The sequence below is a fragment of the Chrysemys picta genome, chromosome 9 (genome assembly GCF_011386835.1).
Source record: "Chrysemys picta bellii isolate R12L10 chromosome 9, ASM1138683v2, whole genome shotgun sequence".
In the NCBI taxonomy this organism is placed as follows: domain Eukaryota; kingdom Metazoa; phylum Chordata; order Testudines; family Emydidae; genus Chrysemys; species Chrysemys picta.
This window is the reverse complement of record NC_088799.1, coordinates 98,825,342-98,851,056: the sequence shown is the minus strand read 5'-3', so window position 1 is coordinate 98,851,056 and position 25,715 is coordinate 98,825,342. Positions and strand designations below refer to the sequence as shown.

At 44.4% G+C, this 25,715-nt stretch overlaps 1 protein-coding gene and 1 long non-coding RNA gene across 11 annotated transcripts in view; one reads left to right on the top strand and one right to left on the bottom strand.

Moving 5' to 3' along the window:
- LOC135973471 (uncharacterized) overlaps positions 1 to 8,245 on the top strand; it is a 71,449-nt gene extending 63,204 nt beyond the window's left edge. Inside the window, exons 2-3 of the long non-coding RNA XR_010590304.1 lie at positions 3,567 to 3,802; positions 5,637 to 8,245. This is a non-coding gene — a long non-coding RNA (uncharacterized LOC135973471). The remainder of the gene's footprint in view (positions 1 to 3,566; positions 3,803 to 5,636) is intronic.
- FGF13 (fibroblast growth factor 13) overlaps positions 1 to 25,715 on the bottom strand; it is a 339,123-nt gene that overhangs the window by 8,165 nt on the left and 305,243 nt on the right. The gene's annotated exons all lie outside the window — the stretch shown is intronic.

The following is a 25,715-nucleotide window of genomic DNA, read 5'->3' as shown; positions in this document are numbered from 1 at the left end:
TCCTCTGCAGCATGGGTACAGGTCACTCGCAGGTTTAAACTGGTGTAAATGGTGAATCCTCTATAACATGAAGTCTTTCCATCATGATTTGAGAACTGCAGTAACTCAGCCAGAAGTTAGGGTGTCTATTTCAGGAGTGGGTCGGTGACGTTCTGTGGCTTGCAATGTGCCGGAGGTCAGACTAGATGGTCTCTTCTGACCTTAAAGTCAACGAGTCTAAAACCAGTCTTGCAATAATGGATGGGACCCTTGACAAATATATCAATCAAAATACGTTTCAGGGCAGCTAGCACACAGTGTTTTTGTTAGTTAATTTTTTTCTTTTTGTACTGCACTGAAGAAATGCAAGTTAAAGTGATATGAAGAATTCAGATGGACTTCCTTGATTCACATGGGTCCTTTTCCTACTGAAATCAATAGGTTTTCCATTGGCCTCAGTTAGGATTAGGAGCCTATAATGTCTTAGCACAACCATACACAATGTGCAAGACAACAAATATGTGGGATACATTATCATAAAAACACTTCTCTTCCTTCACTGTTTTTGATAATCAGTTTCAGCTGCTGCTGATATAACAGAAAAAATGAATGTCTCTGAAAGGAATATGACACTAGACTGCATGTTCTGTACATTAATCCAAAACACATACAGGAATAGATTTCCCGTGGACGGTCACTGAGAATTTTACACACACCATCCAGAAGAGGTGGATTGTCTACCTGTAAGTAATGGGAGTGAAGGCATTCTGTCCTATATAGGTTTTTAAACTACTTTCCTCACTGTAGCGTCTGAGCGCCTCCCAGCCACAATTAACATTTGTGTCACACGTGGTTTGTTTTCTCTCTCATCCCCTCCCCAGGAGGAGGTTTGTGTGCGGTGCCTACAATGTTTTGTTTTGGTTGAGGGAGTGGATTTTTTGCATTTAAAAAAACCCGTACCGACTGCTGTGTGTTGATGTTGAAGGCAAATCAAAGAAGTGCACCTTGTACTTGGAGTGAAGCTGGTGAGGTTTGTGATGGTCCTATAGTTCCTGTGGGAGTTTAGTGTCTGGCGTCCAGCATTCTTGGTCAATGTGAACATGGTTTAAGGAGTCCCCTTCCCATAAAGACTTTAGAGCTGCAGTCCTCTAGCTACATGAAAAATACTTAATAACCAAAGGTGACAACCAATTTAAATAGTGCCAGGTGGACAAAGTATTTTGTCTCTTGGGAGAAGACAAACTGTGGCTTGTGTCTTACCTATCTCATAGAGCTGGAAGGGACCCTGAAAGGTCATTGAGTCCAGCCCCCTGCCTTCACTAACAGGACCAAGTACTGATTTCCCCCCAGATCCTTAAGTGGCCCCCTCAAGGATTGAACTCAAAACCCTGGTTTAGCAGGCCAATGCTCAAACCACTGAGCTATCCCTCCCCTGCTAAAATATTAAGATCATTAAGTCCAGCCCCCTGCCTTCACTAGCAGGACCAAATACTGATTTTTTCCCCAGATCTCTAAGTGGCCCCCTCAAGGATTGAACTCACAACCCTGGGTTTAGCAGGCCAATACTCAAACCACTGAGCTATCTCTCCCCCCTCTTCTTTTCATATCCTAAACTGGCTGGTTGTACATTGAATTGCACATTTGGGGAAGCTGCTTCTTCCACAGTAGTGTGGGTGGCTGATACAGAGCAGGGAGATGGTGGAATTATACTGCAAAGAATGGTGGACAGAATGAAGTGCTAAGTAGTAACCCACTACCGGTTCTCTTATTCAAATAGGCCTTTAGCAAATGAGTTTCTGTCTGAAGTTAGAACCCTGAAGAGTATACATTCATTGTGTTCTTTATAATATGACTGAAATTGTAATTTTCAGGCCTCTGTTTCCTTCTCCCAACAATGAGACAAAAGCTAAAGTCAAAAATCTGATGCAGAAACATCACTGATAACCTACAAAAGTTCACGAACTTCCAGGCGTCAGTGTGTACCGGTGAGACGAATATTCTGGTTGTTAACCACACATTTAGTTACCAGTGAGGGTGACAGAAAGTTCTTGCTGTTATCCAAGAAGTAGCATCTCAAAAAAGTCTCTAGAAATTTTGGAATGAAGCAGCACATGGGAAATCTAAAGGTTGCAGATATGATAGAATTTGTCTCTTTCCGAGAGTAACAAACTGTGGTCCCAGTCCAGCCCTTACTCATCTGAGTGATCCTACTGACCATTTATCCATGCAAATAAGTGTTGCAGGATTAGATCTTGAGATTTAACTTAGTATATGTCCAGATGATATTAATGATATTCCATTTTTCTCTTCAGCTTTTCTGAAAGGAAGCCAACAGCAGAATGTGAAAATATTTTGCATTAATGAATTGTGTATTTATAATAGCCTAGGATAAAAACAAAAAGGATAGTCACCTGGTTTGCCTCGAAGTTAATAGTATATAGGGCAATAGATATGCAAAAATATTTTGTACAGAAAAAAAAAAGACAAAATAGCTTTAAGGAAACTGATTAATTCCGGTCACAACTCAGACTTGCTTAAGTAAGCAAGAAGATAAATTGTCAGGAACTTCTGCTTGGTTTTGATCTAATCAGCTCAACTCCTGAAATGTTCTTGCATAAAAAGAATTACATCTGCATTCAAAATATATATCTATGGACAATAAAAAAGAAGTCATCTGATATGATCATTTGGTATAAAGACTTCAGTAGTATGAACTTGGAATGGCTACATTATTCCAAGCAGATACCTGACCAGATCACCAAGGGAGAGAAAAGTAATAACTAATTACATATAGAAAAATCTAATATGATTTTTCCCCCATACCAAATTCTAAGGTCCAGTTTTTGAATACCTACCAGATGTGGACGTTACTATACCAATGCAAAGCTGGAAATCGTCCTGTTCTAATGGTGTAAAAGCTCCTGCTTCTGGCCCAGACACCTGGAGTATCAGACCTTGAACCCAATCACTGGTCCAGGACTTAAATATTAACCATCCTGACCCTCAACCAAGGATAATTTGAGGGGCGGGGAATTCCACTCACAGACGGGGAGCGAAGGGAACCTCCCCTTTTTAAGGTGGCTGTTTACAGCTATTCAAATGTTTGTCATATTATACTAGATCGCAGATGAGATGGGTTAGCAGGCATGAGTGCAAACGAGTTGATCAAGGATGCATGATCTATGGAATTTATCCCATGGCTGTCATCACCATGCGTTTTGTGTTAGTCTCACCAGCAGAGGTGCTAACCCAACAAATTAAGGAGTAAAAAATGTGGATCATTCAAAATCAAACAGTCTCAACGTTGGTATTTATGAAGCAAACCTGGGCTGTAATTGCATGATATTTCATGGAGCAGTTGATCAGAATGATCAGAAATTGGATTCAAAAGGATTCAATGGCATGGACACAAATGATTCAGAAATGCTAGTTCAGACGAACGGATTAGGAAATGCTTTTAAATGCGGGGTGCATAATTACAGATTCCATGAGAACAACGATGTGGTATCCGTATGGCTATATCCTTTATTGTATCCACTTTTAACAAAATCTCAACTTTTCATTTCTATGTTTCCAATTTCTTTCAGCACTTTGATGCAAACTAGGATTTCATTCTATCATCGTGAATTTCTGAAGGACCCCTTTCAAGCTACCGTGCTGCTACTTTAGCGATTTTTCTGCACCAGCAGTTCCACCTTTTATTAATAGAGATTGATTTTCTTCATCTTTGGCATGTGGCCTTCCAGTGGCCTTCCTCTGCATCATCGCCCAGGAGCGTGTGAAATATCAACAGCACAAAATTGTGAAGACTTCAACTTGCAAGGTATCAGAAATAACAGCTTCTGGATCATCAGATGAAAAAACTCTGTGAAGAAATTTCTATACTCTGTGAAGCCAACATGGTCCTGTTAGCTACAGGAATATAAGCGCCTTCTTTAAAAGACTTTAGTCTCAATCAAGACTGTAGGTATAGATAGGTCCCAATCCTGCACAGACTTGTGCGCGCTGCTGAATTTTATCTACTGTTAGTTGCCCAAATGATTTCAGTGCAGCTACTCACAGTGCATGAAGTTAAGTATCTGTGTCAGACTTTGCAGGTTTGGGGCCATAGAGGGATTTCCTAACTGACCTTTGTAGCAGGGTTTCTCAAACAGGGGTCGCCGCTTGTGTAGGGAAAGCCCCCGGCGGGCTGGTGTGAGCCCCGTCCGCAGGTCCGGGCCGATCGCGGCTCCCACTGGCCGTGAATTGCTGCTTTGGGCCAACGGGGAGCTGCTGGAAGCGGCGCGGGCTGAGGGACTTACTGGCCGCTGCTTCTAGCAGCCCCCATTGGCCTGCAGCGGCGATCCGCGGCCAGTGGAGCCGTGATCGGTCGGACTGCAGACGGGGCTCACACCAGCCCGCCAGGGGCTTTCCCTACACAAGCGGCGACCCCTGTTTGAGAAACCCTGCATTAAATGAAATGGTAAAACTCCCATTGATTTCATGGGCGCAGAGTTAGGCCTATACTGAGCTCTTCTACAAATCCCATTCTTAAAATACTGTGTGCAATTCTACTGTCCTTATTATAGGAAAGGCTTCATTGCTAAGACTGAAAAGGTGCAGTGGGAAATAACCAAAATGATTCAGGGGATGGATTGTAAGAAAAGATGAGAGAGATTTTGCCTCTGCTGGTCAGAAATAAAGATGTAACGTAATGGAGATCTGGAAGAAGTATGTACTAGAGCTTATCTGAAACTACCTACAATATTTAATTCATAAATAAGCAGCAATTGGGCATAGAAGTAATTTAGGCAGAATTTCTTTATTGGGCATTCTTTCATGGCATGAGGATCTTTTTTATTTGCATAATAAACATCTAGTAATAGTGGGAATATGCAGAAAACTGCAAACAAAGCAATAAATCAGAGTATGTAAATCCATTCAAGGGAGGATTGGGGAAAGAGAAAAATATATTGTGTCGGAGCTACTAACTACGGTAAATATCTGTGCTCCAGCAGTGAGATTTCGTGTTTTTTGGTTAGGTATCTTTGGATCTATAAGAAAGCCCTGGTAATTATTTACTTGACAGTGTTCCTTTGTACATAAGTCAAATATTCAACCCCCAAGCCCCCATAAAATAAAAATTCAGAGGGTGAGCTGAAACAGAAAGTATATTATCAAAATGCAGAGCTTTGCACAGCTCTAAGAATCCTGGAATCTTTTTCCAACCTTGCCTCTGACTCACTTGTGAAAATTCAGGCAATTAACTTTGGGCCAGATTTTTAACAGTATTTAGGCTCTCAACTCCCATTGACTTCACTGGGAGCTGGGCACCTAACTACCTTTAAAATATCTGGCCCTTAACCTCTTTGCTTGTCTTACTCCATCTGTGAAATGGGTATAACACCATTTGTCAAAGAATGTCATGAGGCTTAATTTATGTTTGTGAACAGCTTTGAAATTTATTCATGACAGAGACTTCATGTCTTGTTGTTATTGTTCCATTGTCTTTTAGTTTATTCCTCACCTCTAAATGTGTTGATTTACGAAAGCCATGCCTAATTGGAGGTGAGCGAATTAGCACATAATACACGAGGAAGGGAAATGCTCCTCTCATAAGTGCAGAGGAAATGAATCCCATTAGAGAAGATCCGTAATGTGATTTCAATGTTTTGCAGGATTCCCAAGAGACCACCTCGCCCATGTCAAACACGAGTCCCTTTCCTAAGCCAGACAGAGTTGCCGTACTGCTAGTTTACTCAGCGTGAATAAGAAAGGGAGAAGATTTGTGTTACCTCTTGCATGCTTCTGCACTGGTGTGATAAAAATAAGCATCCCCATTTCCTGGGTGAGGGACAGTAGAGGAGAGTCTTTAAAATTTCCAGACTGGTCTAGCCCCTATAAATATTTTAATGCCCTCCTAACATACATTTCTCTGCTGTTTGATTTCTATGGCTTAAGGGCATAAGATTTCCAGTCTTACTTCAAAATTGGAGTGAAAATGTAATATCCTTTTAAGATAAAATGAAGAATCTAAAGCACTGTATGTTTTGTAAAGCTCAGGAAAGGTTCATTAAGTAACTAATGCTGGTAGTTCTGCAGTCATTTGAAGGGTATAAACACTAAAAAGAAGAATTGCAGATGGTGCAAAGCGTTCAGCGAGGCGCGACAGAATTATATTGGCCAAAGGAAAATGTGGGCTGAGCTAGAGAAAAAACTAAAAGCATTTGCTGCATGCTGTAATCCTGATATTGACAGGGAAAGGCCTAGCTGACCAATAGGTTTTTCCATATCTAATTTTTATGCTTTCCTACTTCAAATTGTAACATTACTGCTTTCAAAGGCTCTAAAGGACATTCTTGTAAGACTCTGACGATAGATCTCCACATGGAGTAGTTATGTTTTCTGGGATTTTACCATATAGGTTAACTTTCTGGATATCTTTCCAAAACGTTAAGCCACAAGACAATAACCAAAGTATTCTTTGTCGTGGTACACTAGACGAATTGAAGCCAGTGAATCTGCTCATGTGAGTATGACTCTCTTGGTATATCAAAAGCTGGGATTGCTGAAAAGTATGCCCTGCATATGGAAAGTTTTAAATCACTATGAAATCAGGTGGACAGGTGGGGTCATAGAACTATAGGGTGGAAGGGACCTTGAAAGGTCAGCTGGTCCAGCCCCCTACATTAAAACAGGACCGAGTAATAATAGGCTATCCCCGAGAGGAGTTTGTCCAATCTGTTGTTAAAAACTTCCGATGACGGGGATTCCACAGCCACTATTGGAAGCCTATTCCAGAATTTAACTATCCTTATAGTTGGTTTTCCTAACCTAAATCTTCCTTGCTGCAGATTAAGCCCATCACTTCTTGTCCTACCTTCAGCAGACATGGAGAACAACTAATCACCACCCTCTTTATAACTGCCCTTAACATATTTGAAGACTGTTACCAGGTCCCTCCTGAGTCTTCTTTTTTCATAACTAAACATGCCCAGGTTTTTTTTTAACCTTCCCTCATAGGTCAGGTTTTCTAAACTTTTTATCCTTTTCCTTGCTCTTCTCTGGACTCTCTCCAATTTATCCACATCGCTCCTAAAGCGTGGGACTATACTTCAGCTGAGGCCTCATTAATATACAGCAGAAAATCTACAGATCATCTTGCGAAAAACGTGCCCTTGATATAGCAGGCTGGAAGCCATCCAGACTGCAACGACTGCTGAAGTTGCTTATCATCTCCTAGCTCCAAACTTTAGCGCAGGGGATATGGAAGATGGCATAGCCTTCATCCCTTTCAATTCCTTTCCAACCCCTGAGAGCATGAAAAGAACTCCAAAGTGCTGGGATGAGAGAATGTGGCTTTCTTGAAGCAACATACTCCAGTTATAGGTTAAAAACTTTTCTTCCTTTGGGAATTATATCTCTGCTGTCTTCCTTTCTTAGGAGAACAGCTAGCAGAAACCACCCCACAGAGGGCTAAGCAGCATTAAATGAAGACAGCAAATTGCTCTCCTGAACTGGGCATCCAGTCTGCCTTCTGCATCGTGCAGAGTAATACTAGTAGAGTTTAACTGGTGGCCCAGTACCCTTTCATTTTGTATTATCAGAGAGAGCAAATAGGAGCGCGTAGCTTATCTTCTCTATGGGCAGGTCTTCACTACCCGCCGGATCGGTGGATAGTGATACATCTATCGGGGATCGATTTATCATGTCTCATGTAGACGTGGATAAATCGATCCCCGAACACGCTCCCCGTCAACTCCGGAACTCCAGTTCACGAGAGGCGGAAGCGGAGTCGACATGGGAGCGGCAGCGGTCGACTCGCCGCCGTCCTCACGGCCAGGTAAGTCGCCCTAAGATACGTTGACTTCAGCTACGCTAATTGCATAGCTGAAGTTGTGTATCTTAGGTTGACCCTCCCACCCCAGTGTAGACCAGGACTATGCCATTCTTTCTTTATCACTTCTATCATGGCTCTTTCCTACTCCCCTCAAAACTAAGCAGTACTAATTGTTTTAGGTCTGTCCTCACATGGAAGGTTCTGTGTACCTCAAAGTGCTTTCATTGCCTTTCACTGAACCCTTTCCATTTTTTCGCATATTCTGTATATTTTGTGGCACCTTCAGAGTGGGGTTATAATACGTTCACAGTCATTCTCTATCACTTTCTTATGCCCATGAAACATTGTGTTTGCTTGCTTGCCCCATACTGTGCAGTTATAGGAAGGTTGATATCTTTTTAAGGTGTGCGTGTGTCTCACTAATAAATATATTTCTGTGTTATGGTATTTCTGATCTTTTGATCTGTCCATGTGCCCAGACCAAAGAGATTAAAGACTCAAAAGGCAAATGAAAGCGTCTTTATCAAGCTGGCACAGAACGCTGAGAGAATACTTTATACCATAAATATTATCCTTCCACAAGTTGCCATCAGATTCCAAGCAGTATAAAATTGAAATCCTTTTGCTGTCAAATTGCTAAACCACATATGTTTTTGCACAGCCCTTCTGAAAGGTTTCACACATTTAAATTAAAATGAAATGCAAGTTGGAAACACCCATAGCGAACAAATTCTGCTCCCACTTAACCACATGTACAAGCCCCATTCATTTCAAGGGGACGTGCGTATGTGTTTAGCTGGGAGCAGAGTTTGGTGTAGGATTCCTATGAACACACTACAGCCTCATTAGACAAGCATTAGCTGTTCTAATGGTCAAGGTGATCACGTATAGAGAACGTGATCTTAGTCCCACTTTGCTAATTCAGATCACCTGAACCCCAAAAGGAGTTCGTGCCTTTTGGACTGTAAACTCCTTGGGACAGAAGCTATTTACTGCATGCTTGTACAGCATTTAGTATAATGGTGCCCCATCCTGATTGGTGTTTAGGTGCCACTCAAGTCTAAATGTGAAATAATAATAAAGGGATCCCTAATTGCATCTTGCTTTTCTTGACCAATTAAGTAGCCTTTTCTGATGGGTCTTTTTAGAGACCGCTGTGTTGCCGAGCTAGATGGGGCCTTTTCCAGGTGAAATGGGTTGGGGGAAGATGCCATTACGTCTTTTGCTGTAGAAAGCTGTTGTGAATCAATCTGTAATTGAACTGATGGGGGGGGAGAGACATGGTGGCCAATGAAAAGGTCGATTTCTATTACAACGCACACATGGGCTGGGAAGCAGGTAGAGAAGCAGTCACCAAGTCTTGCTTTCGGTTTATACCTACCGCTGCCCTTTTAGCTAAACACTGCCACCGCCTTTGCTAGCTCCCTCCCGCTTCCTGCAGAGTGTAATCGCTGTGTGCCAGGCTTGGATGGCACCTTGAAGGCATGGCCCAACGTAGGGTGCAGGGTGGGGCTCCGGCAGGTACTTTGCCTTATGCCAGTGCCCCTCCCCCCCATTACTCCTTCCCATTCCCCCGGAGCCAGGGCTGTGAGAGAGGCCGCGGCTCTGCATGGGAGGAGGAAGGACACAGATGGGGGCCAAGGTTGGGGCCACAGCTGGGCGTGGGTCTGGAGCCAGAAGCTGCGGGTGGGTGCCAGCAGCCAGGCCCCCAGCCAGATACGGAGCAGCACCGAAGCTGGGGATGGGGCCAGGAGCTGAGATTGGGTGTCTCCCCTAAGGCAGAAACATTACCTCCTAGACCTCCCTGGAGCACAGGGGCAGAGTGCCATGCTGGCAGAGAGAGCATTCTCTTTCCCCTGCTGCCAACTCTGGACACAACCGGGGTGGCCATGGCTAGCAGTGAGTGCCAGACAGTGCCATAAGGGGCAAGTTTGCTTGCTGAGACTTCCAGGGTGGCTGGCTGCTCCACTGACTAGCTCGTCTCTCCCTGTTTCCTGCACAGAGACCAGCCGTACTGTAGCTCTCAGTTTGCGATCCACGATCCCCTGCAAGTCCCTGTCGTCCTGATGGATTGCTACCAACCAGTGCTTTGAATAGGACCTAGGGTTTGTTGGTCTTCCCTAACAAGAGCTGGCCATTGATCAGCGATCTCATTGCTAGAGGATGCTCCCTCTTGCTTTGCATGTCCACTTGGTGGGGGTGGGGGGGTTACATTAATGAGCCAGGTTAAAAATCCTGGTGCCCGCTCAACCATGCCTTCTCTGGGCAGAGCCAGGTGGGAGGAGGCATGTGTCTTACACAGCTGCACGGTGTACGGAGGCTGTGCCCTTATTTATCCCACGATGACCTTGCAACAAGGCTACGTGCCCTGGAGACAATGCGCCGTTACCATTTCCTACTTAATAGGGTTCCCAACAGAGCTCCTCTGCAGCACACGGCTAGTACAGGATGCAGCGTCCTGCTGGCTCACAGATTGAGAGCGAATGATCAGAACTGTGTTTTTTTCCTACACCTCTACCCCGCTATAACGCGACCCGATATAACACAGGGTCGCATATACAGGGTAGCAGCGGGGCTCCGGCGGCGATTTAAAGGGCCTGGAGTTCCAGCTGGTGCGGGGAGCCCGGGCCCTTTAAATCACCACTGAAGCCCTGCCACCCCTGCCCCGGGGCTGTGGCAGCGGGGCTCCGCCGGCGATTTAAAGGGCCCGGGGCTGTGGCAGCGGGGCTCGGCCGGCGATTTAAAGGGCCCGGGGCGCCGGCTGCTGCGGGGAGCCCCGGGCTATTTAAATCACCACTAGAGCCCTGCCACCGCTACCCCAATATAACGGCGTTTCACCTATAACGCGGTAGGGATTTTTGGCTCCCCACGACCGCGTTATAGCGGGGTAGTGGTGTATATGGTATTTGTTTTAACATGGTAGCTAATTAGTGCTTAGTTTGTAACCAGGTCGTCTTTGTGTGTGGCTGCTGCGAAAGCGAATGGTGCGAAAGGTTACTATTTACAGACGTGGGCACTTAGCACCCCACAGAGATTTAGGCCCCTTGCTGCTATGTTAGCCACCTAAATCCCAAATTCCTCAAACGAGGCATTCGCCTCCTATGTTGCCTGCGAGGCCAGATCCACTAGACATGCTCCAAGGCTTCCCAAGAGCATGGCTTGCCCAAAACCTGGTGCAGGCCAAAAACCCAATAGCCCATGGGTGAGAGCACTCCCCGGAGACCCAGGTTCAAATCCCCACTCTGCCCTATTTGGAGCAGGGAGTTGAGCCACATTTCAGGTGAGTGCTCTAACTAGTGGGTACTCTGGGGGTGGGTCTCTCGCAATATTGCCTGTTGAAGTGAAATATTCCAGTGGCCAGATCGAGGGGAAGAATGACTGGTAGCACATTCTTTTGGAACAACCAGGTTCCACACCCTGTGTAACGTCAACAGACCCCAGTTGTTGGCGGGCGGGATTGAACCTGGGACCTCTGCAACTTTGTGCATGAGCTAAAAGCCACATGTCACTTAGCTAAGGCATGGCAAACTCATCAATCTCTAGCGGGGCGAGGGGCCACTAGGGGGGGACAGAGCGCCACACCGAGCAGGCAGGGGTTACACCTGCTCTACATAATATTTAAGTCAAATCCTAGCATCCCACCTCCAAATGGGGCAGAGTGAGGCTTTAAATCTCGGTGCATGCACTCACCCGTGGGATAATGGGTGTCGAGGGCGGTGGTAGCACCGGCTCTTCTTTCTCTTGATTTGCAGGAAAGCGCTGATCCGCCTTAGACACTTGTGGGTTCACGGCACTGAATCCCGAGCCGCATTAGGTGCCTACGTCCCTTTGAGGGGTGGAGCATAGGCCCTGACTCTCTCCTCAGCATTGCCTACTGGCTAGGTTAGGCAACTCCCCCCACCCCAAATTTGCTAGTTTCTTCAGCTCCCAGTTCTCCCCATGCACGTGTAGGGAACTCGGCTGAGGCGTCCACAGAGCGGTGGGGCATTGCTCACGGTCCCTGGGTGGATCTAGCCTGTTAGCGCAGGCAGCGGCAGCGTTGGTTTGAGCCAGCTACTCCTCACTCTCTGCCGCTGAGTGTCTCTGAGCTCACTGCTGGGTGTCAGTTTTGCCTACCCACGTGCAGAGGACGGGCTGAAAGAGCAGCTTTTAAAGGCAGGGTGAATTCGCTACAGGGCCACAGCAGCATCAAGAGGGTGATTTGGCATAAAGAGAATCTGTTTGGTCAAACCCTCGCCCTACTCGTGGGAGATGGCTGTGGAACAGTAAGAATAGCTAGGGAAGGAAAGAAGCAGCACTCCTCTCCCCCGAGCCTTTTTCACGATGGCTGTTGTAGGTGTTTACATTCGTGCTATCGCTAGGGAAACCCAGCAGTGCTGCGGTTTGTGCACTAAAACCAGGTAGCTCCACCACGCTCTGTCACAACTGACAAGATCCTAGGAGGGCTGGGGGCTGTGTTGCTTTTACACTCTCCTGGTCCTGGGCCCCAGTCTGTGGCTATCCTTGCCTGTGGCACAACTTAAAACAGCCTTAGAAAAGGCTGCTCTCAGTTACACTGGCTGGGCCCAAGGGGACGCTGTGGTACTTGGGAATCAGTACCCTAGCCGTAACTCCTACACTGGTGGGCAGGAGGGGAGTGCAATGGGGGGTATTGGTACAGGGGTGCTGGAATGGGAGGGAGCATGGCCTTCCCATTTTTTTACTGGTGGTAAGGATGAGTGATGGGGGGAGGAGCAGGGTCTTGGGGGGGCAGAGGCAGTGCAGAAGCAGGGCCTTGGTGGGAAGGGACGGGTGGGGCCTCAGGGGCAAGGGGAGGTGCAAGGGCAGGAGCTAGGGGAGAAGGGATGGCACGGGGAGAGGGCCTCGGGGACAGGGGCGGGGTGGGGCCACACTTTCAGGGCCAGGCCCCTGTACCCCACTATGAGGAAGCTTCTCCCATCCTCGCATCACTACAGCACTGGAAGTTCTCCCTTTGCCGCAGTCCTCCTGTTGCCAGACGCGTTGACATTAGTGCCCGATTCTCCCCGCAGTACAGCACGCAGCACCGAAGGATCTCGATCGGTAGCTGGGGGAGAAGGATGCTTTGGATGCTTTATTAGAATACCAGTAAAACGGCCCCCTGTCTCTCTGCAGTCACAACAGCAGCGCCGTGAAAAACCGCCCCCGCAGGAGTAAATTTGCAGTGCCCAGCATGTCCTATTACAATCCCTTGTTGTTAGCAAGAGTGGCGCATCTAATTCCTTAAGCACACGGCTAACAATTAATCTTTTAGATTGAAAATTTGAAAGCTACTCAGGCAAGCCTGGGATGGCTGCTTCGGCTGTTCCTGGATAATGAGAATAACTCAGAAAATAAACTTTGAGTTTTAGCTTTGTTAACATGGATGAACCATCCCACACCCACCCCCACACCCCCACCCCCAGGTGGGCACTGATGCTGCCTCAACCAAGCTACGCCTTACAGACCCCCCCCTTCCCTCGTTCAGCATAGACACTATCACAATACCAGGACCAATTACGACAATGTAGGCTTGGGTGCTCTCATCTAGCATTTGATGTGAATGTGTTTTATGGCTGCTGAGTTAAAAGCATGTTTAAAAAAATTAGCATATCTATTGAGCTCTCGGTTCTTCCTTATAATTATAAGCAGAGGCTCAACACTTTTACCGCTGCAAAGAAAACAGCTAAAATTCAACCCAGTAACCGCTCCAGGAAAGCATTTGAATTGTTGCCTGATTTCTGAATTCAGGAGTAGCAGTTAGAACCACCACTACACTCTTTTCTTTGAGAATGTAAATTGTTCCCATTTTACAGATGGGGAAATTGAGGCACAGAACGGTGACATGAGATGCCCAAGGTCACCCAGCCGGCCAAGGCCCGAGCTGTGAATAGACCCACCCCCCACAGTCGAGTTCTCCGCCCACTACACCATGCTGCCCGTAGCCATAAAAAGGAAAGCTGGGGTTGCATGTAAAGTACTAGCCTGAGCACTGCTTCAAACCCTGCCTCTGCTGCAAATGTCTTATGTCATCGCAATAGAGTTGCTTTAGAAAATGGTCCTGTGCCTCAGTTTCCCCTCTATACAATGGTGACGACGATCCTTCCTTCCTCCCACTTTGTGCCTGTTTTGTCTATTTAAATTGTAACCTCTTTGGGGGCAGGGACTGTCTCTTACTCTAGGGATGTAGTGCACCTAGCACAATGGGGTCCTGATCTCAGCTGGGGCAGCGTGGGGCGACCAGAATACAAATAGTTAATCACAATAATTTAAAGGCGGGGCAGTAGGGGAAGGGAGTGAGAAAGGGTTTATAGACTCATGCTGCTCAGGGAGACCTTTTTCTGGCCATTAGCAATTGCCTTTGCTCACTGCCAGTGCGTGGAAGATAATTAATAGCTGTGCAGGAGGAGAAATAATGCCACATTACATCAATTAGTTCCTCGCTCCCCTGGCAGCATGGCGTGCTGTCCACAAGAGAGGAGGACCTTGCCACTTGGCCTCTCCGTTTTATTAATGTGGATGTGGATTGATGGCACTATGGATTATGCAATGGTTCAACGTTCTATATCATCCCTCTAGGTTCTCGTCCTCAGCAAAGTTTTCTCTGCTCTCACTTCTCTCGTTCAGGCAGCAGTGTGCTAAAATGGTCGCAGTTTTCCTGCCACACCCCCACCTCTGCACTGCAGCCTCTTCAGTTACTCTCCTAAAGAAGCCTCACTTATTCAACAGCTAGCAAATGTATTTGGGGTACGGCCGAACCGTGCAGACCAACCTGAGCAGAAATATTAAATATAGTTTAACCTTGGAGCATTATACAGCATCTTGCTGCTGACGTATTCATTTAGACCTTAATCCAGCCAAGCACTTAAGCATATGCTTACCCTGTTTCCCCGAAAATAAGACATCCTCCGAAAATAAGGCCTACTTACAGTTTTGCCTCTCGTTGTAATATAAGGCATCCCCCCGATAATAAGACCTCCCCGATAATAAGGCATCCACCGATAATAAGGCATTTTTCATTTCTGAAAAATAAGACATCCCCTGAAAATAAGACCTAGCGCATCTTTGGGAGCAAAAATTAATATAAGACACTGTCTTATTTTCGGGGAAACAGGGTAGCTTTAAGACTGTAGGAAATCCCGTTCAAATCAATGGGACTCCTCCCATTTTTAAAGTTAAGCATGTGCTTCTGTCTTCGGCTGGATTAGGACCGTAGTTTTTTCAGGACCTGGTCCACAACGTCACTCCCATTGACTTTCTTGTGTTTGGATTGCGCCCTTAATGTGCACATATGCTGTAAAGAAATCCCATATGCAATTCTTGATTGAAGATATGAAATGTACGGTATAACTTGCTTAAAAAAAACCCCTTCGCAATGACTTATGAAGCGGAAGTAAAACCAAACAAAACATGGGACTAATTGAAACGTTACATAGCTTAAAAGGATTCCGTCGGCTCCAGATTTCCCAGATCAGCCTCCCAGGATATAGTCAAAGACTGAAGAGCAAATGAAACATTTCTAGCGTGGGCGTAGCTGCTGGAATCCATTTATTCATGAATGTCAGGTATCCCTCTACAGCTTGACAATGACAGGTCATTAATGTAGGTCAAAACTATCTTCTCAGTGTGGAGCAATGGTGCGCTGTGGAATTACTCCACCCTATCTGTTCCCTAAATTATCCGATTGAGCATTGCCACTGACAGGATGCCAATGCTGACCTGCTGTTAAGAGGGGAAGAGAGAGATTTTTCAAGGCTGATTGGTAGGTACTAACCAAGTGTGAAGCCTCGTTCTGCTTTCGTGAAGGTGAAAATGTTTAAAAAGAACAAGAAAACTGACCAAAGTGAGACTAGAGGTAACATTTATGAAAGGGCTGGTGCAGGGGGCGAATCTGAACAGAGACCGGATCAACTTTCTGTTCTAAAAGCGTGCCTTGTAGTTGTAGCCATGTTGGTCCCAGGATATTATTGAGACGAGGTGGGTGAGGGAGTATCTTTTATTAGACCAACTTCTGGTGGTGAGAGAGGGTCTTAGAAGGGAGCTAGGCTAGATAAATCTTTGTTCTCAAGTTGTACTAGAAGCTGAACAAAGCATGCTCCTTGATTTGCAAAATAGACCCTGTTTCACTACAAAACTCTACGGGACGGTCCAGATTCTTTTTAAGAACAATCAAAACAAAATACTTCTCAAGCACTGTGTGTGGACAGTTTCTTTGCATGGCTCTTAAGAGAGTCTGAAAGAGAAGTTAAATGCCTGGTCTGGGAACTACTATATTCTTCTTCTTGGGGATTTAGTCTGCCCTGGATCAATTCTTGTTCCAAACTCTGAGCGTTCATTGTTGAGTCAGACAGTACTATCTGGTGGCAGGCAGCCAAGCAAGGAGATGTCCTTGGTCTTCAACATTTTCTCCATTTTAAGAGCTAGGAGAAGGGGATATGACAGGCAAATGATTGCAACTGCATGCATGGGCACTGCCTCACTACAGGGGAAGAAAGGTAACAGAGGCTCTACTGGGATAGTGCTTGGGGTCTGCTACAGATCCCCAGGGTCCCAACTGGATATGGATCGAGACCGTTTTAATATTTTTAATGAAACAAATACTACTGGGAATTGTGTGATTACGGGAGACTATCATTTCCGAAGTACAGATGGGAGGACAAGTGCTGCTAAGAATGGTAGGGCCCAAGTATTCCTGCATATGATGGCAGATAGATTTCTTAACCAAATAGTGGCCAACCCAACAAGAAGGGATGCCATTTTAGATTTAGTATTAGTAAGTAACAAGGAGCTCATAGAAGAACTGATTGTAGAGGTTCAAGTGATCGTGAGCTAATTCAGTTTAAACTAAATGGAACGATAAACAAAAAATAAGTCTGAAACTAGGATCCTTGATTTTAAAAGGGCAAACTTGAAAAAAATTAAGGGAATAAGTTAGAGAAGTTGACTGGACTGAAGAATTTAAGGATCTGAATGTGGAGGAGGCTGGGAATTACTCTAAGTCAAAGTTGCAGAAGCTATCTGAAGCCTGCATCCCAAGCAAGGGGGAAAAAAATCCATATGGAAGGGTTGCAGACCAAGATGGATGAGCAAGGATTTTTAATGAATCCATAAACTTGGGGGTCATACCCCGTGACTGGAGAATTGTTAATATAGTGCCTATTTTTAAGAAAGGGAAACAAGCACTCTGGGAAACTACAGGCCTGTTAGTTTGACCTCAATTGTATGCAAGGTCTTGGAACAAATTTTGAAAGAGAAAGAAGTTAAGGACATAGAGGTGAACGATAACTGTGAATAAATACAACATGGTTTTAGAAAAGGTTGATCATGCCAGACCAACCTGATCTCCTTCTTTGAGACGATAACCTAACTTGTTTCAAAACTGAGCTTGATAAGTTTATGGAGGGGATGGTGTGTTGAGAGAGCCTACAATGGCATGTAGCTGGTCTGCGACTACTATTTGCATATATCTCCAACAGCCGAAGATGGGGCATTAGATGGGGAGGGTTCTGAGTTATTATAGTGAATTCTTTCCCAGGTGTCTAGCTGGTCGGTGTTGCCAACATGCTCAGGGTGTAACGGATCACCATATTTAGGGTCAGGAAGGAATTTTCCCCAAGGTCAGATTGCACTCCTTCCTCGGCAGCATGGGGCATGGGTCTCTTGCAGAGGAAATGGTGGATTCTCTATAACTTGAAGACTTTAAATCATGCTTTGAGGACTTCAGTAACTTAGCAAGAGGTTATGGGTCTATTACAGGAGGAGTGGGGTGAGGTTCTGTGGCCTGTGACAAATTGTACGTCAGACTAGATGATCCCGATGATCCCTTCTGGCCTTAAAGTCTATGAGACTGAATTAAGCAATTTCTTCCAGGTGTGATTGGGCTGTAGAGCCAGCCAAGCAAGCCTCCCAGCAATTGAAATGGCAAAGAATGATCTTACAGAGTCTCCTTCCAATAAATGTGATGGTCTTTTGATTTACTCAGGCTGATCTTCCCCTGTGCTCCACCAGGAGTGACATGAAGAGAATACACTATCTCGCCATGGCCTTGGTTGCGATAATCTAAGGGCATGTCTACATGTGCTGCAGTGTAACTCAAACAACAGTTGCAGTGAGGCAGGGACAGCAATGGCTTCTCAAGTACTTACTCACTTCCTGGGTGAGCTTGTACGGTCTGCCATCTCTCCTGCCGCAGCTTCACTGCTATTGTTATTCAAGTTAGCTAGATCAAAGCTAGCGCAGGTCACAGTTCACTCTGTGATTGCAGGGTAGACATACTCTTGGAAATAAGAACACTTCTGGATGGGACAGAAGAGACAGATGAGATGGGGCAGGTGACATTCTGATTAACCCTCTTGTGCACCAACCTGCCTGATGGTGTCTGCAGGGAGAAGTGAGTTCCTGGAGGCTGTACTGGCAGTCTCAGAAATGCAGCTCTCCAAAATGCCAAGCCCAACCGGCCACCCCCTTAAACACTTTCAAGCCTCTGCTTTCAAACAATGGAAACATCCAATTCACTAGGTTGATATGGATGAAAATAATTTACACAAGAAGCTCAACTCCATGAAAAATGGAAACTCCTCAACACAAAGGACAACTGAGTAGTTAGTATCAGTGATACAAAGCAGCATACTTTCCAAAAACCCGAAGGTTCCTTCACAGTGAGAAATTCATTGGAGAACACAAAAAACGGGTGGCATTCACTCCAGCACAAGACCCTTCACGTTACTTATATGCCACGTTGAAGTGATGCGGACAGTATTTGCACTGGGATGAATGTAATACTCAGTGGACAATTTGTAAAAGAAAGGAACACCCTTTAGTCACAGCTAGTTATACCTAATAATTTCCCCCTAATCTCCATCCTCAGAATCTTAAATTATTATTATTAGGCTGATTATTTTATTTCTTGTGATAGAGATCAGGGCCCCTCTGTGTTTTGCTCTGTACAAACATGTAGTGAGAGATAGGCCTGGAACTTAACAAGACAGACAAATGAAGTGCTATCATCTAGATTTTAAAGCAGGGAAACCGAGGCACAGAAGGATTATGGACTTGCCCAAGGTCACATAGAAAGTCTGTGGCAGAGTTTGGAACTGAAGCCAGCTCTCCCAAGCCCCCTAACCAATAGGGCAACTTCACTCTCAAGGAAATTAAACAACAATATAGTTTCTTAATCAGTAACAAATGAAGATTTTTATTCCATCTTTTCTTTTCTTTAGGCCTTTTTTTCCACACGGCTTTAAAATATTTGATGTGCTTCCTGAAAGTAAATGTTCTGAACTGGCAGAGAGCCAGTCACTGAGAGTGATTTGGTTCAAACAGATAAGAGTCTCTATTATTTTAAGCTTTCTAATTCTTCACAGTGCCACTTCGAGTAATAACATCTTAGCAGGGTTTAAATTCACCTGCAACTGAAAGAGCATCCCACTACGTTTAGACAGCAGGAGTGTGGTTCCGTTAGGGACTATTTTTATCCCACCTTTTTCGATAGCTGAAGCAAGCAACTTGCTGGAAACTCAAAGTATAAGGGCTGTGAAAAAGGCTTAATAAAGATCTAGCAACCTGATGTTTAAAAAGAAAGAAACTAGCCTTACTTAAATGAACTTCTAGTGTTTTCATTTTCACTGGGTCTGTCAACTAAGTTAACTAGAAGAATCACTTGCCCTTTATATCAATGGTAAAACTAGAAAAAAAGAGATGGCCTGGCGTATTCAGGGAGGCTTGGTGACTGGGTTAGCCCCATGGAGAGTTTATGGTTTACTTAATCCTGGGGAATTCTGTGCCAAAAAATAAAAATTCTGCGCACAATATTTTAAAATTCTGCATATTTTCTTTGTTAAAATAATATTATATAATCAAGCCAGTTTCAATTATTTTGGTAATATATTCCAAAATGCCTGTCAGGAATTAGGTCTGTAACAATACAGACGCACACAAAAATCCCCCCAGGAGTAGAGTTAAAGAAACCCCTATGACAACCCAGTTTCTCTGCCCCTCTGCCCCCCAGAGCCCAGCTGTGCCCCTCCCCCTGCCCAGATACCTATACTCCCTATCCCCAGAGCCCAGCAATGGGGCACACTCCCAGCTCAGACACCTCCACCCCCGCTGCCTAGCCATGGGCCCCCCCACCCAGACACACACCCCTCTTCCTCCCCCCAGAGTCCAGCTGTGGGAAACCCCCCAGCTAGGATTACCACCTGGCCAGTATTTGACCAGCCTGGCCATTTTTTTTATGGATTTGCCAGTTGCCAGAAAAATAATTTAATCTGCCAGTTGTTTTTATGTGGGTCTAGAGATTTGCATTATTATCACAATACACTGCGATATCTAATGTTACAAGTTTGTGCGTCCAGCTAAAGATGCTGCAGTGTTCCCACTTCTGCAGTTTAAGCGATAACAGATCAAAACTGTTAAAAACATAGCAGTTGTCTGCCTGCCAACTGATGTCCAAGAAGCACCTACAGCTATTAAAGAAGAGATGCCCAATCCTACTCCCATCAAAGCCAATGGGAGTTTGGCACAGATGACCCTCAGCTCTCTGTGGCATCAGATCTGACAGGCAATATTGAAAAAAAAATTAAAAGACATTACCAGCCCTCAGTTACATCTGAGCCACCCCTTTGTGCTTTGCAATATTAACAGCACTTCCTTCGGTGCAAAGGCCCCAATCTTTCAATTCTTACTTGGGCATCACTCCTATTAACTAAATCCCAAAGTTTTCTTTCAAAATCCCAACCTTGTGGCTCAAGTGAGACATAATATATTTTAAACAATCCATTTTAATCATCCTTCCTGCCTAGTATACAGAACTGCCACCTCATTTCATCTGGTTCAATTACAAGCTTCACCGTTTCTGGTTTTACAATGTAAGCACACACCTTCTATCCTTCACTTGGCCATGGAAGAAAAGACCGGCTTTGCTTTTCCTTTCTGTTGTAAAACATCTATTGCAGTTCCATCAGAAACATCGCTTTTTTAATTACCCGTTGCCATCCCTCTCAACTCAGAGACCACATTTTCAGGGACAGAGTGTCGAAACATCAGAGGCAGTGTAATGATACTTTGGGCATTGAATTTGCAGGTACAAATATAGCCCCAGGTTTCAACAGAAGCATATCCAGATCTAATTAGATTCGGTGAGCATTTGTAGTTCTTCCCCAGACTTCAGTGACACTAGTTTGTGTGCTGCGTATGTGGAAAGAGTGGCCAGACAAAACGGTGACAGGTCTGACATCGGCTGTGGGTGTAAATAAAAAGAGACTGAGGGAGATTTGGTAAATCAGAAGTCAATTAGATCGGAATCTGGTCCAGCACCAACGAAACTGAAGTAATCTGGTTATTATTCAAGCACGTAGAGGCCCAACCAAGGACAGGCTCCCATCATGCTTTGCACTGTACAGCCACACAGCCCTGCCCTGAAGAGTTTACAATCCGGATAGAGAGGATGGGCAAATTACCATCGGGGAACTGAGAGACACAGAGCGCAAGGGCACTCAAAGAATATCAACTGTGAACTATTGTAAAAAATGTATTTCCCCCTAGATTTTGCAAAACCGATACCTGGTTTTGAATGACTTTTTCGCAATTCAACAGTGGAGCTTGCTAAAGCATTTACATAAGAATATAAAAATGCAACACATTGTCACTGCAGGAAGCACTTAAAACTAAAGATAATTATATAGCAGGGAAATGATTTCAAAGGATTCAGACAAAATAACAACTAATTCTAGAGAGTCACCCTTTGAGATGATTCTTCTTCTCTGCCACTGATCTCCCTCACTAAAAACCCCTCTCTTTACAATTATATGCACATTATACATTCCTACTTTGTTCTTTTACCATCAGGCTCCTACAGCTGCTGCTGAAAATATGCATTTTCTGAGAGCTTAACTAGACAGCTCTGAGGGGCTGGCTCTCCAAAATATTCACATTGCAAACAGAGGTAAAATATACCATCATTGTTCTCGAATATCATTGTCTCTTTGCTCTTCTCTTACCAATCATGCCTCCACCCATCTCTCTCTCGGTTTGAAATGCCTTTGGACACACCGTTTATATCCAGGGAACTGTCATGCATAGTCTAGGTTGGACATTAGGAAAAAGTTCCTAACTGTCAGGGTGGTTAAACACTGGAATAAATTGCCTAGGGAGGTTGTGGAATCTCCATCTCTGGAGATATTTAAGAGTAGGTTAGATAAATGTCTATCAGGGATGGTCTAGACGGTATTTGGTCCTGCCATGCGGGCAGGGGACTGGACTCGATGACCTCTTGGGGTCCCTTCCAGTCCTAGAATCTATGAATCTATGAATCTATAGCAGGGTCATATTAAATCTTGGGGGAAAAGCATCCATAGCAAATTACATGGTGTGAGAGTACCAGGAAGTAGTGTGTTTAATGAGCAGAGTTTACATTCACATTACACACACGCTATATGGTACACAGATACAGGGTGAAATTGTCAGGGCCGGCTCCAGCCAAATATTTGGTAATATATTTCAAAATATATTACCAGCCAAAACCAAAACCAAAAAAAAAAGCCGCGATCGCGATCTGCTGCGGCAATTCGGCGGGAGGTCCTTCACTCCCAGGCGGAGTGAGGGACCGTCCGCCGAATTACCGCCGAATACCTGGACCTGCCGCCCCTCTCCGGAGCGGCCTCCCCAAGCACCTGCTTGAGAAGCTGGTGCCTGGAGCTGGCCCTGGAAATTGTCAACGTCCAAGGGAACTGGATACTCAATTCCCATTCAAAATTCACAGGAGTGAGGCCATCAGCTACCTCTGGCCTTGTAAATCTCAGCCATATAATACAGAGTATGAAGTAGTATACAGCAAAGATTTCATACACACCGTATCAATTGCATCGAAAGAAACCTTCTTTCATCAGTGGGGCTGGGATCTTTAGAACCATAGCATAGTCCTCTACCACTTGAATTAGTGGAGTAACTGGTAGCATGTGGACCTGTCACTAGAGGGGGATGTAGAGACAGATAGACAGACTCTCTCTCTCTCTCTCTCTTCACCATTGGATGTCTCAGCAATTTGCTAGACAGCAAAGGTATGATGAGACTCAGAAATCCTGGGTTCAACTCCAGGTCTGACCGCGTCTGGGTGTTACTATGTTCTCAAAAAGCTTTACAAATATGAACGAACCCTCCTAAGGTCACTGTGACATAGGTGTGCCTGCAGCAGTAGGAAATCACAATAGTCCTTAAATCAACGTGTTACTTTTTAAAGTAAGATGGTAGCCTCATCAAAGCCTCTCTTAGATGAAATACAAGGAGCCTTCCAGTATCCAGATTATACCAAACACCTGCCTATGCCAAAGTGTCTGACATTTACAAGGCTCCGTCTAGACTGGGAAATAATTATGCAGAAAATGAGACGCTCTGTCTTCTAGACAGAACCTATTGCTCATGCACTGCTGCCACCACAAACACCTCAGAATCATTTTTTTAAACAACAGTCCAAATTCTGACTTCAGGTGTCGGAGCGTCCGATTCTGACCCTTTGAAGGGACTTGCCTGTACCTTTCTGAGGGCAGGATTTCGCCTTAGGAGGTTTAGCAATGGTCTAATGCTAGAGCTGAGTTTAATTCCAGCATTGCCACTGATTCAGCTTGTGGCCTTGGTCAAGTCACTTAGTCAATGGTCTGATTTATTAGCGACTCAGCTTTGCAGATGCTCTGATAAGCAGGCCACTAATCCCAATTTTCTCCTCTGTAAAATGAGAGTGATAATAATTGCCGTAAGGATTAATGTATGCACTCCATTGTGAAAATGTAAAGTACTAGATGACATCTGAATATAATCACTATTTACATACAGCAGATGGTTGAACTCTATATATATACAATTTTTTTTTTTTTTTTTTTTTACTTTGGAGACTTTCACTCTCCTCATCTCTATTACCAGTTGCAAAAAATAATACCAGGCAAGAATACATAGGGATGAATTATTTCTTCATGTAGATAGTATCATGATAGCCTGCAATCAAATAATATATTGGGTCATCATGCAATGTTTTAATATGATCCATCCAAATACAAGTATTTATAATTCTGTGGTTTACTAATAATTCAATTTTCTCAACACAGACCCACATACAAAGTACAGCAGGTCTGAAAATCTGTAGGTTTAGCTTTCACAGAAAAGAAAAAAAAAAGCACTTTGGAATTGATTATTTTTTAAGACTTTTCACAGCATCGGAGACGAGGATAATGGAATCGAATCTAACAGAAAGAAGCTAAATTATTTATCCCAGACTAATTTCCCAGACTAGATGAATGATGGTGAAGAATCTGGCTAGGTTAGAGAACCGTCTGCATGTAATACCTTTAAAATCATGCAGACAGTACTTTGTATTCTTAACTTCTTTGAAGTCATGTCCAGACAGAATAAAACAGCCCCCCAAAACACCAATAAACATAAAATTTAATACCTAATTTCAAGAAGTGGAGATTAGCTGATAACAGTGGATGGAGGAACAACGTTATGCAATTTACATCTCATCCTTCCAGTTTTGACCTTCACAAAGGATGGAGAGTCATCCCACGTAGATTTTTTCCTGTGTTTCAGATATGGGTGTTGGGAAGTCCCTTTTATTTCCCAACAGGCCTCAGTGATCTCATGGGACCATAGGAGTGGTCATGCACAATCAGGCTCTTGGTCTACCTGGTCTGGGAGCCTCCCCACAGCAGTGGCCAGTATCTGACGTCTAGCAGCACCCGTAATGCTGCCAAGATTCCTTCCTGATCCCCACGTACTTGCTACCCAAAACCAAATGTGTGACTTTCCTTCTATCCTTCTAGCTCATCCTTTTAGCTTACTTATTAATTCTTACACAATTATCCAGGCCTTTAAAAAAAACCCTACTGAATTATTTGTCTTTATGACCTCCTTACAGCAATGAATTTCACTGGGTGACTGCACATTGCATACAGAAGCAGTTCCTTGTATCTGTTCTAGCAGCACTGCCCTTCAGTTTCAACAGTGACCCCTTGTTCGCATATTATGAGACAGGGTACAGAGAGGAGCAGTCAGTTTTTATTATGCCCTTCATAATTTGTAATCCTTCAGTCAAGAACCATATAGCTCTGTATATAATAATAATAATTAGCGCTTTTCATCATCAAAGCCCTTTGCAACATCGTTATTATTATTCATCATATGATACAGTAGTAGCCACAGTGTGCTAAGCACGTTCCAGACATTCAAGAAGGGAATGTGTCTGCCCCAAGGAAGTCATAATCTAAGGATACACAGACAAATACATAGAGGTTAGGGAAAGGGGAGCAATAAGTGGAAAAACTATACAAGTAAACTTGTTTCACTATCGGCAGTACAGTAGAAGGGGTCTTTAAGAGGGACATTGGTAAATTTTCAAAAACATTTAATTGACTTAGGAGCCGAAGTACCATTTTCAGACGTGACTTGGACACAGATGCTTCTGCAAATTTTACCCTCATTTATTTAGGACTCTAAATACCTTAGAAAATGGGACTTAGGCTATTCCATCACTTTGACCTTTTGGAAAATGTTGCCCAGTATCAACCCCTCCTTACAATCCTTGGTGTAGCTACTGTAAATAGCCTTAACCTATTTTACGGAGGAGGAACCTGAAGCAGAGAGGGTAAGTGTTTTGCCCAAAGCCAAAGAGGGAGTTGTTTCCCCAAATGGACTAGAACCCAGGGATTCCTCTTTGCTAGTCTTGTGCTCAGTCTTCTGAATATGATCTTTACTTTCCGCCTTTCAGCTTTGTCAAGCATCCCTGCGCTAGGAGGCAGACTAAAAAGGTGTGTCACGAGAGCTCTTCCCGTCATTATCTTTGTATCCCTCAATCGAGTCCCCTTATCACGTCTCATTTACAGACTAAAATATCCCAGTCCTTGTAGTCTGATCATATGCACGCATTTCCAGTCAC